Below are 9832 nucleotides of genomic sequence, written 5' to 3'. Positions count from 1 at the left end.
AACTTTTTTTTTGTATTATGGAATTATAGCCTTGCAAAGGCCCTCTAGAGCTTAACTTCCTACTTTTAAGTACATCTGCATTTAAACTATCACAGATCAAAGAATATCTCTTTAACTTTGCATTTCATTGTCTCTATTTACAAAGTATTTTTGATTGTTTGATTTTGCTCAAAGCCCCATTATTATATTACATTATTATTAGCAAATATTCACATTAACATATATGTGTCTATATACATATCTTTTAAAAATATTTCAATCATATATTTGAAGTAGTACTACCTGTTTTCTTGCTACCATGGAATGTTATTAATATTATAAAAACAATATAATGAAAACATTTAACCAGAATTTCCAATTCATAAGCCAGACACTGTTTTATATATATATAAATGTATACAATATATATGTATATATTATTTATATATATTCATATTCTTTTAAGTCCTACTGCATAAGATTAGGGTTGTTATAATTGTAGCTATATAATTATAGTAATGTATTTTATATTATATTGTTATGTTATTCATATTATATTATTAATAATGCCATTGAATGACAAGGTAACCAAGGCACAGAAGGGTAAACTGATACTCAGGAACACAGTTTGATAGGTGGAGATCAGGTATACTGAACTCGGTCAGTCTGGGTCCAGAATCTGTTTTTTGTTGTTCTGTGTCTGCACAAGTAGCCAAAATACAGGCCATCAAAGAATGTGAGTTATGTTGAAAGGCCATAAATAGACACTAAAATGAAGACGATATGAACAGCTAAAGACCGTGACATTGGAGCATCAATAAGAATAATGAATGCTACTGAAACTTTCATTATGTAAAAATCCAAAAGTTCATAATGTATGAGAACCAACAAAACAAAATTTAATTCATTAACCATTTTATTTAAAAGCAAAAGGCTAAGAATAAAAAACTTGTCTTGCTTCCCCTTTATGAGCTAAATTGAAGATGACCAAATAGTCCTAGCTAATGAATAAAAGTTCTCTATGAAGAATTCTCACTGAAAGATGTTAATGAAATGATAAATGAGAAAAGCATGATTTTGCAACCTCTAATAAAATAATTGATACTTATTTTGGATCTTATCAGAAAGTCAATTTCCAAGTTGTGTCTCTTAAGAAAAGAGCTTTCTGTAATAATAAATAGATTGTATAGATTAAAGGAATACTGGTTTGTAACCTGGAGACTTTTAACTTTTTTTACAGAAAACTATATTTGTGAGGATAGTTGTTCTATACTGTTCATGCAAACCTTTAAAATGTTTTTCATAGAAGGTTAATTTTATTCACCAGATCTAAGAAAATTTAGCCACTGCTTATGACCTCACTAATTAACCTCTTAATAATTAGAATCATATAAAAGGAAAATACAGAGTCTTTTAACATGTAGAACATTGCTAAAGTCGTTTCTTCTCATGGAATGTTATTATTATTATTTTAGTGCTTCACAAGTTTGCATCATCCTTGCACAGGGGCCATGATAATCTCCTATGTATCATTCCAACTTTAGTATATGTGCTGCCAAAATGAACATGCGAAATATTAAAGTTAGAATTAATAGTGGTTCTGGCAGATTAAATAAATTTAAAATAGAAGCTTAATGGAGTAGATCAAGGTTCAGTGTTTCAGAAGTGACTGGCCACAATGTGAGTAGGAAAGCAGGTAGAAAATATTTTAATACTCTGAATTTAGTTAGTGGCAGAAAGAATGGATATGATGCTTTGAATTTGAGAGCAATTCTGGAAGTAAAATTAACAGGATCTCTCATCGATTGGACAAGGGTGGAAGATGGAAAAGAGGAAATGTTAGAGGGAAAGTCAAAACAGGATCCAATTTAATATTTAGGTGAATGTGTACCTCGGAGAAGGCAATGGCACCCCACTCCAGTACTCTTGCCTGGAAAATCCCATGGATGCAGGAGCCTGGTAGGCTGCAGTCCATGGGGTCGCTAAGAGTCGGACACGACTGAGCGACTTAACTTTCACTCTTCACTTTAACGCATTGGAGAAGGACATGGCAACCCACTCCAGTGTTCTTGCCTTGAGAATCCCAGGGACAGGGGAGCCTGGTGGGCTACCGTCTATGGGGTCGCACAGAGTCGGACACGACTGAAGCAACTTAGCAGCAGCAGCAGTACCTAGATTTTCAATAAGATGCAAGATTACAGATTGCAGGGGGTTCAGCAGTGACTAAGAGTTGAGGAAAAGCTTTTTGAAAGCATCATATCACCATATAACAGCATAAAATTTAAGACATTTAAAGTCTTAACCTTCTTCCCATTCTCATCTCTCTTTACTTTCTAATAGACTTCTTCCCTACCTGAGCTGCACTGTCCCAAGGATCTAATAAGTCAATGGTACAAATCCACTATGCAGTTTCCCACCTTATCTTTTTATTTATACCATTTTTTTTCATATATGACATAATTCCTCCCTCGTATCTCTGCTGTATTAGATCACTCTGGTTCTTCAAAGCTCAGCTCAAGTGTACTTCATCCCCCAGGCAAGATTAGTTACTTCTTTTTCTATGTCCTCCATAAAATTTAATTCAAAGCTTTTTTACTGCCCTCGTAAGATCACGTTATTTTAAATAGCATTGTCTGTTCCACTAGAATATGCTTAAGGGCTCAACTTGCTTTGTTGCATGAATGATCCTTATGTAAATTGCTATGTGTTATTTAACATCAAGTAATTATGATACATTTACCTACTCTTGTCACTCACAGTGCTAAGCTGCTGGTGATACAGTAAGCCAAACTTTATGGTCCCAGCCCTCTCAAAGCTAACACTTAGTAGATGACACAGAGGATCAAAGAGACTAATAAAAAAGAGTACCATAAGTTCAGTAAGGATTATGATGGTGGTGATGATGATGTTAGCTATTGAGTACTTTAATGTGCTAAGCATAGATCCAAGCACTGTACATATTATATACTGTAACCCTGAAAACAACTCAGTGACAAAGGAAGTACACAGTAATTTTATAGATATTGGTAGTTGGACACATAACTTTGCTGACAAAGGTCTGTATAGTCAAAGCTGTTTTTTTCCAGTAGTTATGTACAGATGTGAGAGTTGGACCATAAAGAAGGTTAAGTGCCAAGAACTGATGCTTTTGAACTATGGTGCTAGAGAAGACTCTTGAGAGTTCCTTGGACAGCAAGGAGATCAAACCAGTCCATCCTAAAGGAAATCAACCATGATATTCCTTGGAAGGACAGATGTTGAAGATGAAGCTCCAATATTTTGGCTAACTAATGAAAAGAGCCAGTTCATTGGAAAAGACCCTGATGCTGGGATAGATTGAAGGAAGGAGGGGGAGGGGATGACAGAGGATGAGATGGTTGGCTGGTTTCACTGACTCAATGGACATGAGTTTGAGCAAACTCCAAGAGATGGTGAAGAACAGGGAAGCCTGGCATGCTGCAGTCCATGGGGTCACAAAAAGTAGGACACAACTAAGCGACTGAACAGCAACAAAAGGTGGACACATAACTAAGACTTTCAGAGACAGTAAAAGCTTCCCCAAACAGTAATTTCCAAGTTAAGGTCTGAAAAAAATTACTAGGGATTAGTCAGGTAGACAACAGTCAGAGAAAGGGGTGGAAGGATCGAGATAAAGAAGAGGAAGAAGGAGGAGGAGAAGTAAGATGAGAAGAAGGAGAAGGTGTATATATGCATGTGTTTAGGTGAGGGCTAGATAAAGGAGAAGAGTTTCCAACAAAGGCCAGAGATCAGTCAGTATATGTATTTAGCAGACATTGGGCTTTCTATTTCTAAAGTCAGGCTATCAACATCATGGAGCTTAATTCCTTTGGAAACTGTCACAAAAGCTAAAAACTGAACCAGATCCATTGGACTCATCTTACAGATAGAAGCACTGAATCCTAGTTAAAGGAAATGAGTTCCCAGTGCCATGCAGAGTCATTGGCAAGAGTCGGGTTCCCAGGGCCAAGCTCTTTCCAGGACACCATGCTGCGATCTCTGTGGATTGTTAAATGGTTTCTACTCCAGCCAGCCAACAGCAAGTGCATACAGACAAATAGCATGTTTTACGAGTCCCATTCCAGCCACCACATTCCAGCTCACGTTCTTCTCTTGATTACTATTTAATAAGAAAAATATAAATTATGAAATATGATAGTGCATATCTGTACTTAATCTCTAAGCAGATGTGATCTAGAAATGACTCTGCTCGATCTTCCCTTCAGCATATCAGTTTCACCATGAAAAGGTGTCATGACTTTTCATCTTGTAGGCTATGTGAGTGACAGTCACTCAGTCATGTCTGACTCTTTGCGACCCCATGGACTGTAGCTTGCCAGGCTCCTCTATCCATGGAATTATCCAGGCAAGAATACTGGAGTGGGTTGCCGTTTCCTTCTCCAAGTGGTAAAGTACCCGCCTGCCGATGCAACAGATGTAAGAGATGTGGGTTTGATCCCTGGGTCGGGAAGATCCCCTAGAGGAGGCCATGGCAATACATTCCAGCATTCCTACCAGGAGAATGCCATGGACCGAAGAGCCCAGCAGGTCAGAGTCTACAGGGTCACAAAGAGTTGAAGTAGGTTATCAAAGTAGGCTATGATTCCACTTTAACCACATCTCTGATGGACCATTTTAGTTTACTCTTACTCTGAGGTGGTTTGTATATCAGTTGTAGACAGACTGGAGTCCCAGTTCTGGGTCTGCCTCTAACCAGCTGTGTGACCTTGTTCTGGTGCCTACTGCTCTCTGCAGTAGCATGTAACAGTGTCCTTCACTGTGTTCTTGTGGGAATTAAAGGGCCACATACATGCAAAGAGCAAAGTGCAGTGCTCTGTACATTGTATATCTTGAAAATATTTGACTTCTGAGATATATTTTTAACACCAAATCATAAATGCACAGCCACAAAAATCAGTTACCTTAATCCTCCCACTTTACTGATAGCATTTGTAGACTGGGAAAGTTCTTACTTGCCAAATGAAGTATCCATTTAGTTCTACTACTAGACTGTAGACTTTGTAAGAACAAAAGCTTAATTTCTTCTATATTCTGGTGATTACCACTATGACAAGCATATAGTGAACATTCATAAATATAAAAATTGGTTGAATTATCAAATGATCTGGTATCTGTTGTTGTTTAGTCACTCAGTCATGTCTGACTCTTTTGCAACCCTATGGAGTGCAGTCTGCTAGGCTCCTCTGTCCATGGGATTTCCCAGGCAAGAATTCTAGAGTGGGTTGCCATTCTCCAGGGGATCTTCCTGACCCAGGAATCGAACCCATGTCTCCTGCATTGGCAGGCAGATTCTTTACCACTGAGCCACCTGGGAAGCCCTTTGGTATCAGACTTCCTGACATACAATTCTATTTATTTATTTTTTACTGTACCAAAAATTAAGATAAAATTAACACAACTGATAAACGTCTAGTCAGTGGTTTTTCCAGTGGTCATGTATGGATGTTAGAGTTGGACTATAAAGAAAGCTGAGCGCATAAGAATCGATTCCAACTGTGGTGTTGGAGAAGACTCTTGAGAGTCCCTTGGACTGCAAGGAGATCCAACTGGTCCATCCTAAAGGAGATCAGTCCTGGGTATTCACTGGTAAGACTGATTTTGAAGCTGAAACTCCAATACTTTGGCCACCTCATGCGAAGAGCTGACTCATTTGAAAAGACCTTGATGCTGGGAAAGATTGAGGGCAGGGGGAGAAGGGGATGACGGAGGATGAGGTGGTTGGACGGCACCACCAACTCAATGAACATGGGTTTGGGTGAACTCCGGGAGTTGGTGATGGACAGGGAAGCCTGGCGTGATGCGGTTCATGGGGTTGCAAAGAGTTGGACACAACTGAGTGAATGAACTGAACCGAACACAACTGATTCTTCATTTTCTAAAGGACATTCCAGGGAAAGTTGGGGCTTAAAAATTTCAAGTTATTCTGTGATATTCCAGTATGTTATTTTTCATTCTGCCTGAACCCTTTGGTACAAATTCCCATGAATATTAATAGCTGGGAAGGGAATGAGGCCTTCAGTCAAGCAGTTAGGAAGTGAGGTCGTGCCTTGTGTGAATGTCCTGCTGGATGGTAAATCCACGACATGGCTCAGGCGCTGTTTATGCATTTTAAATAGCTTTCTTTATAATTCCAGTCCAGAGAAAATATCATCTCTAAGCCAAACTGGGGCAGAGCACTCCAACCCAATGAAGTGGAATTTGAGAAATCTCAAACAGGCATCAAACCCTTGACCTTGGCTACTGCTATGTAGAAACATATCCCACAATGAGCTCCTTCCACATATTATACTTACCAAAACTATTATGTTACATAAAGAACGTGAACAAATGTTATTTCCAAACCCACTTAAGTTGCTTAAGCTGTGGAGTTCCTGGTCCTAATTTTAGAGGTAGTATCAATAGCTGGAGATGGAGATACTTCTGTGTCTTGCAGATATGAAATACCATAGAAACCTTGACCAGTTTCTCTTGGGATGACATTGGATTCTCCTAATAATGCAGTACAAACTCTCTGGATCAAAAAAAAAAAGCCACTCTTGTATGTCTACAAAAGCGAGCAGTGGTTTCCACTCTTCCCTCTTGGGTCAAAGATAAAATATACACGAAATGCACGATTCCTGTGTGCCAAATATGGTTGGAAGTATAACATTATCCTTTAACATTTATGAAGGAATTTGCTTTAACAGTGGGGGTGATGTGATGGTTTTCAGATGGTAAACTGCGCTAACTGTTTGAAAATGCACACAGGTTAGGAGCTGACAGGTTCAGTTCTCAAGTACAGGAGGTGCAATGTGATGCTTTGGTGCTGGTTAAATATTCAACCATTTCACTGCCCTGTTTGTGGGAAATATGCTAAAAGCTTATTGCTATACCCTTTGAACTCCCGGGGCAAGTGAAGCCCATAATTCCTCAGCCCTGATGCCAGTGGGTCTCATTGTATTTGATAAATGCCAATAACATTGGTTTTAATATTTCCATTGATCTGGAGGGTAATAACAAGGGTTTTCTTTTTTTTTTTTAATCACAAAGAGAATCCTACAGAATCAAATCTTACTCCAAAATTCCATTCAGTTTACTATCTTACAAGCACCTAGTCTCTTTGATATGGAAATGCCTCCTGACTTCATATTGACAGCACATATTTTAGCTCCCATCATCCAACAAATTAAACTGAAGCTTTAAACATAGTATGTTTCTTGGACTTCCCTAGTGGCTCAGTGGTAGAGAATTTGCCTGCCAGTGCAGGAGACATAGGTTTTATCCCTGGTCTCCCAGGATCCCACACGCCACGGAAAAACTAAGCCTGTGAGCCACAACTACTGAAGCCTGAGCGCCTAGAGCCTGTGTTTCGCAACAAGAGAAGCCACCACAATGAGGCGCCCAAAATAGACACTGAAACTAGAAAGTAGTCCCCACTCGCCACAGCTAGAGAAAAGTCCACTCAGCAACCGAAGACCCAGCACAGCCAAAAATAAATAAATTACAAAAATAGTATGTTTCTTTATAGTTCATTTTTTAGCAAACAAAACAAAAGCTAAGAAAAATAATAAGGCTTTTTTAGTGGAGAATTTTTTAAAGTCCTTATTACTAAGAAAGCTTGCATTTTCAAGGAAAGGACAGACCAATGTCTGGTTTGGCATAAGGAACAATCGGCCAGTTAAGCAGTGGAAACTGACTTTTTCCCCCCAGTTACAAAAGAAAGAAAGAAATCTCTGGCATGTGCTAAGATGTCCCTTTTAGGTTCATGACTCAGGCTGGAAAGCTCACTGAAGAGTAAGAAATCATTTTTTAATTAATTTATTTATTTTAATTGGAGGATAATTACTTTACAATGTTGTGATGGCTTTTGCCATACATCAGTATGAATCAGCCATAGGCATACATGTGTTCTCTCCCCCCTGAATCCCCCTCCCACCTCCCTCCCCACCCCACCCCCCAGGTTGACACAGAGCACCAGCTTTGTGTGCCCTGCATCATGGAAAGGAACTATTTTTATTGGATGAATTTTTTGGATATGTTTAAATGTATGTGTGTGTAAGTTGCTCAGTTGTGTCCAACTCTTTGTGACTCCATAGACTGTAGCCCCACAGGCTCCTCTGCCTAAGGAGTTCTCCAGGCAAGAATACTGGAGTGGGTTGCCATGCCCTTCTCCAGGGTTGAATGTATACACTGAGCAAATATTTTGAAATGTTTATACTACACTTGGAATGTTTGACCCAATGGAGATTTGAATTTTAGGGTTTTTTTTTATTGTTTGTTTATTTTGTTTTGTTTATTTTATTTTTTAACTCTACAATATTGTATTGGTTTTGCCATACATCAACATGAATCCACCACAGGTATACACGTGTTCCCCATCCTGAACCCTCCTCCCTCCTCCCTCCCCGTACCATCCCTCTGAGTTGTCCCAGTGCACCAGCCCCAAGCAACCAGTGTCGGTCGCCGAACCTGCACTGGCAACTCATCGGTGAGGGTTTTTCCCTCCTGTTCTGGTTTATGTCTGTGTTGCACCTTCATCTTTCTTTCTAGATGGATAGGATACCAAAGGAAGGGAGGGTAGAAAAACAGACCAAGATGGTGCACACATTTTCCCTAAGTAAACATTTGTTTCTGCGAGATGATGCACTTCTTGGCCACACAATGTTCATGTTCATATTCTCATTATATTACAGCTCTGTGGTATCATTGTGTGCCAGGGATTTGCCCTTTATGGATATAGATACTCTTTCTTAATCAGACAACGGAGGTGAATAAATATGTACAAGTTACTATAATGCTGGAAATCTACTCTGGCAGCCCCTCTCATGTTTGGACTGGTTTTAGTTGGTCTTCATTTGGGGATAAGTAGACCGAGCCAGGACACAGGCATAAACATTAACCCTGGCACTGCAACCTTGCTGGCTGGTACCATGCTAGAATTTATGAGGTCTCTTCCTAGAATTAAGACTCCAGGAGTGATTTAAACCAAATTAATCACACTGGCCATATTGGTTCAGTTCAGCTCTGGGATGTCTTAATTTGGTCAGAGATACATTCTCCAGCAATTAAAATAAACAGAAGAATATTTATTAGTCTCTCACTGACAGGCAAAACTAGTAAGTATAACATAATTTAATCACTGAATTATTCAGTTTTCATCAACTTTTCAATATTTAAAATGTCTTGTAGTAAGGATGCTAGAGCGTGTTAAAAATATATATGAAATATACATTTGTAAATGAGATGGCTGATATTTTAAAATTATTAACCAGCTTTTCATTAAATATAATATTTTAAATTACTTCATCTAAAAATAAAGCTTTTCCACAAATGTCAATATTTCTGTAGATAAATAATTCTTTTTTATATTCCTTGTAACATTCAGCACAGAGATTGGCCAGTATTTATATATGGAAAGAAGACCATAGGGATGTTGGATTAAAACTAATGTAGGTTTTAGATTCTCTATCTGTAACTATTGCCACAATAATACTGTGTAACAAAGCACCCCAAACTCAGTGGCTTAAAGCAACTATCACTTATGCCTTCTCATCAGTGAGTTCTGTTCTGAGATCTCCTCAGTATTATAGGACCTTATCGAATACATCTGGTTACAATCAGCACATTTTCAACTTTCTGACTGAAAATCTTTTCCAATGCTATGAGCTCAATAGATATCTCTTTTCTTTATTTGGAGTTCTTATGGGTGACAGTTCTATCAAATGTTTGACATCAAATGTTTGGATGTTTTCCAGACTCTTGTCAAAGTTTCTTTGCTCTCTGCCACTTTATTCCCCAAGTAAATGTCATAAATATATATATTTTATATATTTAT

At 38.5% G+C, this 9832-nt stretch overlaps 1 non-coding gene across 1 annotated transcript; it reads right to left on the bottom strand.

Annotated features, from left to right (window-relative positions):
• Window positions 1–1442: 1442 nt before the first annotated feature.
• Window positions 1443–1547, bottom strand: LOC147370405 (U6 spliceosomal RNA). The gene has a single exon (XR_015166333.1). It is a non-coding gene; the product is annotated as a U6 spliceosomal RNA (small nuclear RNA).
• Window positions 1548–9832: the final 8285 nt, after the last annotated feature.

This window comes from Bos grunniens, chromosome 6, assembly GCF_055505025.1.
Source record: "Bos grunniens cultivar Pamir isolate PY7600 chromosome 6, Bosgru_T2T1.0, whole genome shotgun sequence".
NCBI classification, from domain to species: Eukaryota; Metazoa; Chordata; class Mammalia; order Artiodactyla; family Bovidae; genus Bos; species Bos grunniens.
The sequence above is the reverse complement of the archived record's forward strand: the minus strand, read 5'-3'. Positions and strand labels throughout refer to the sequence as shown.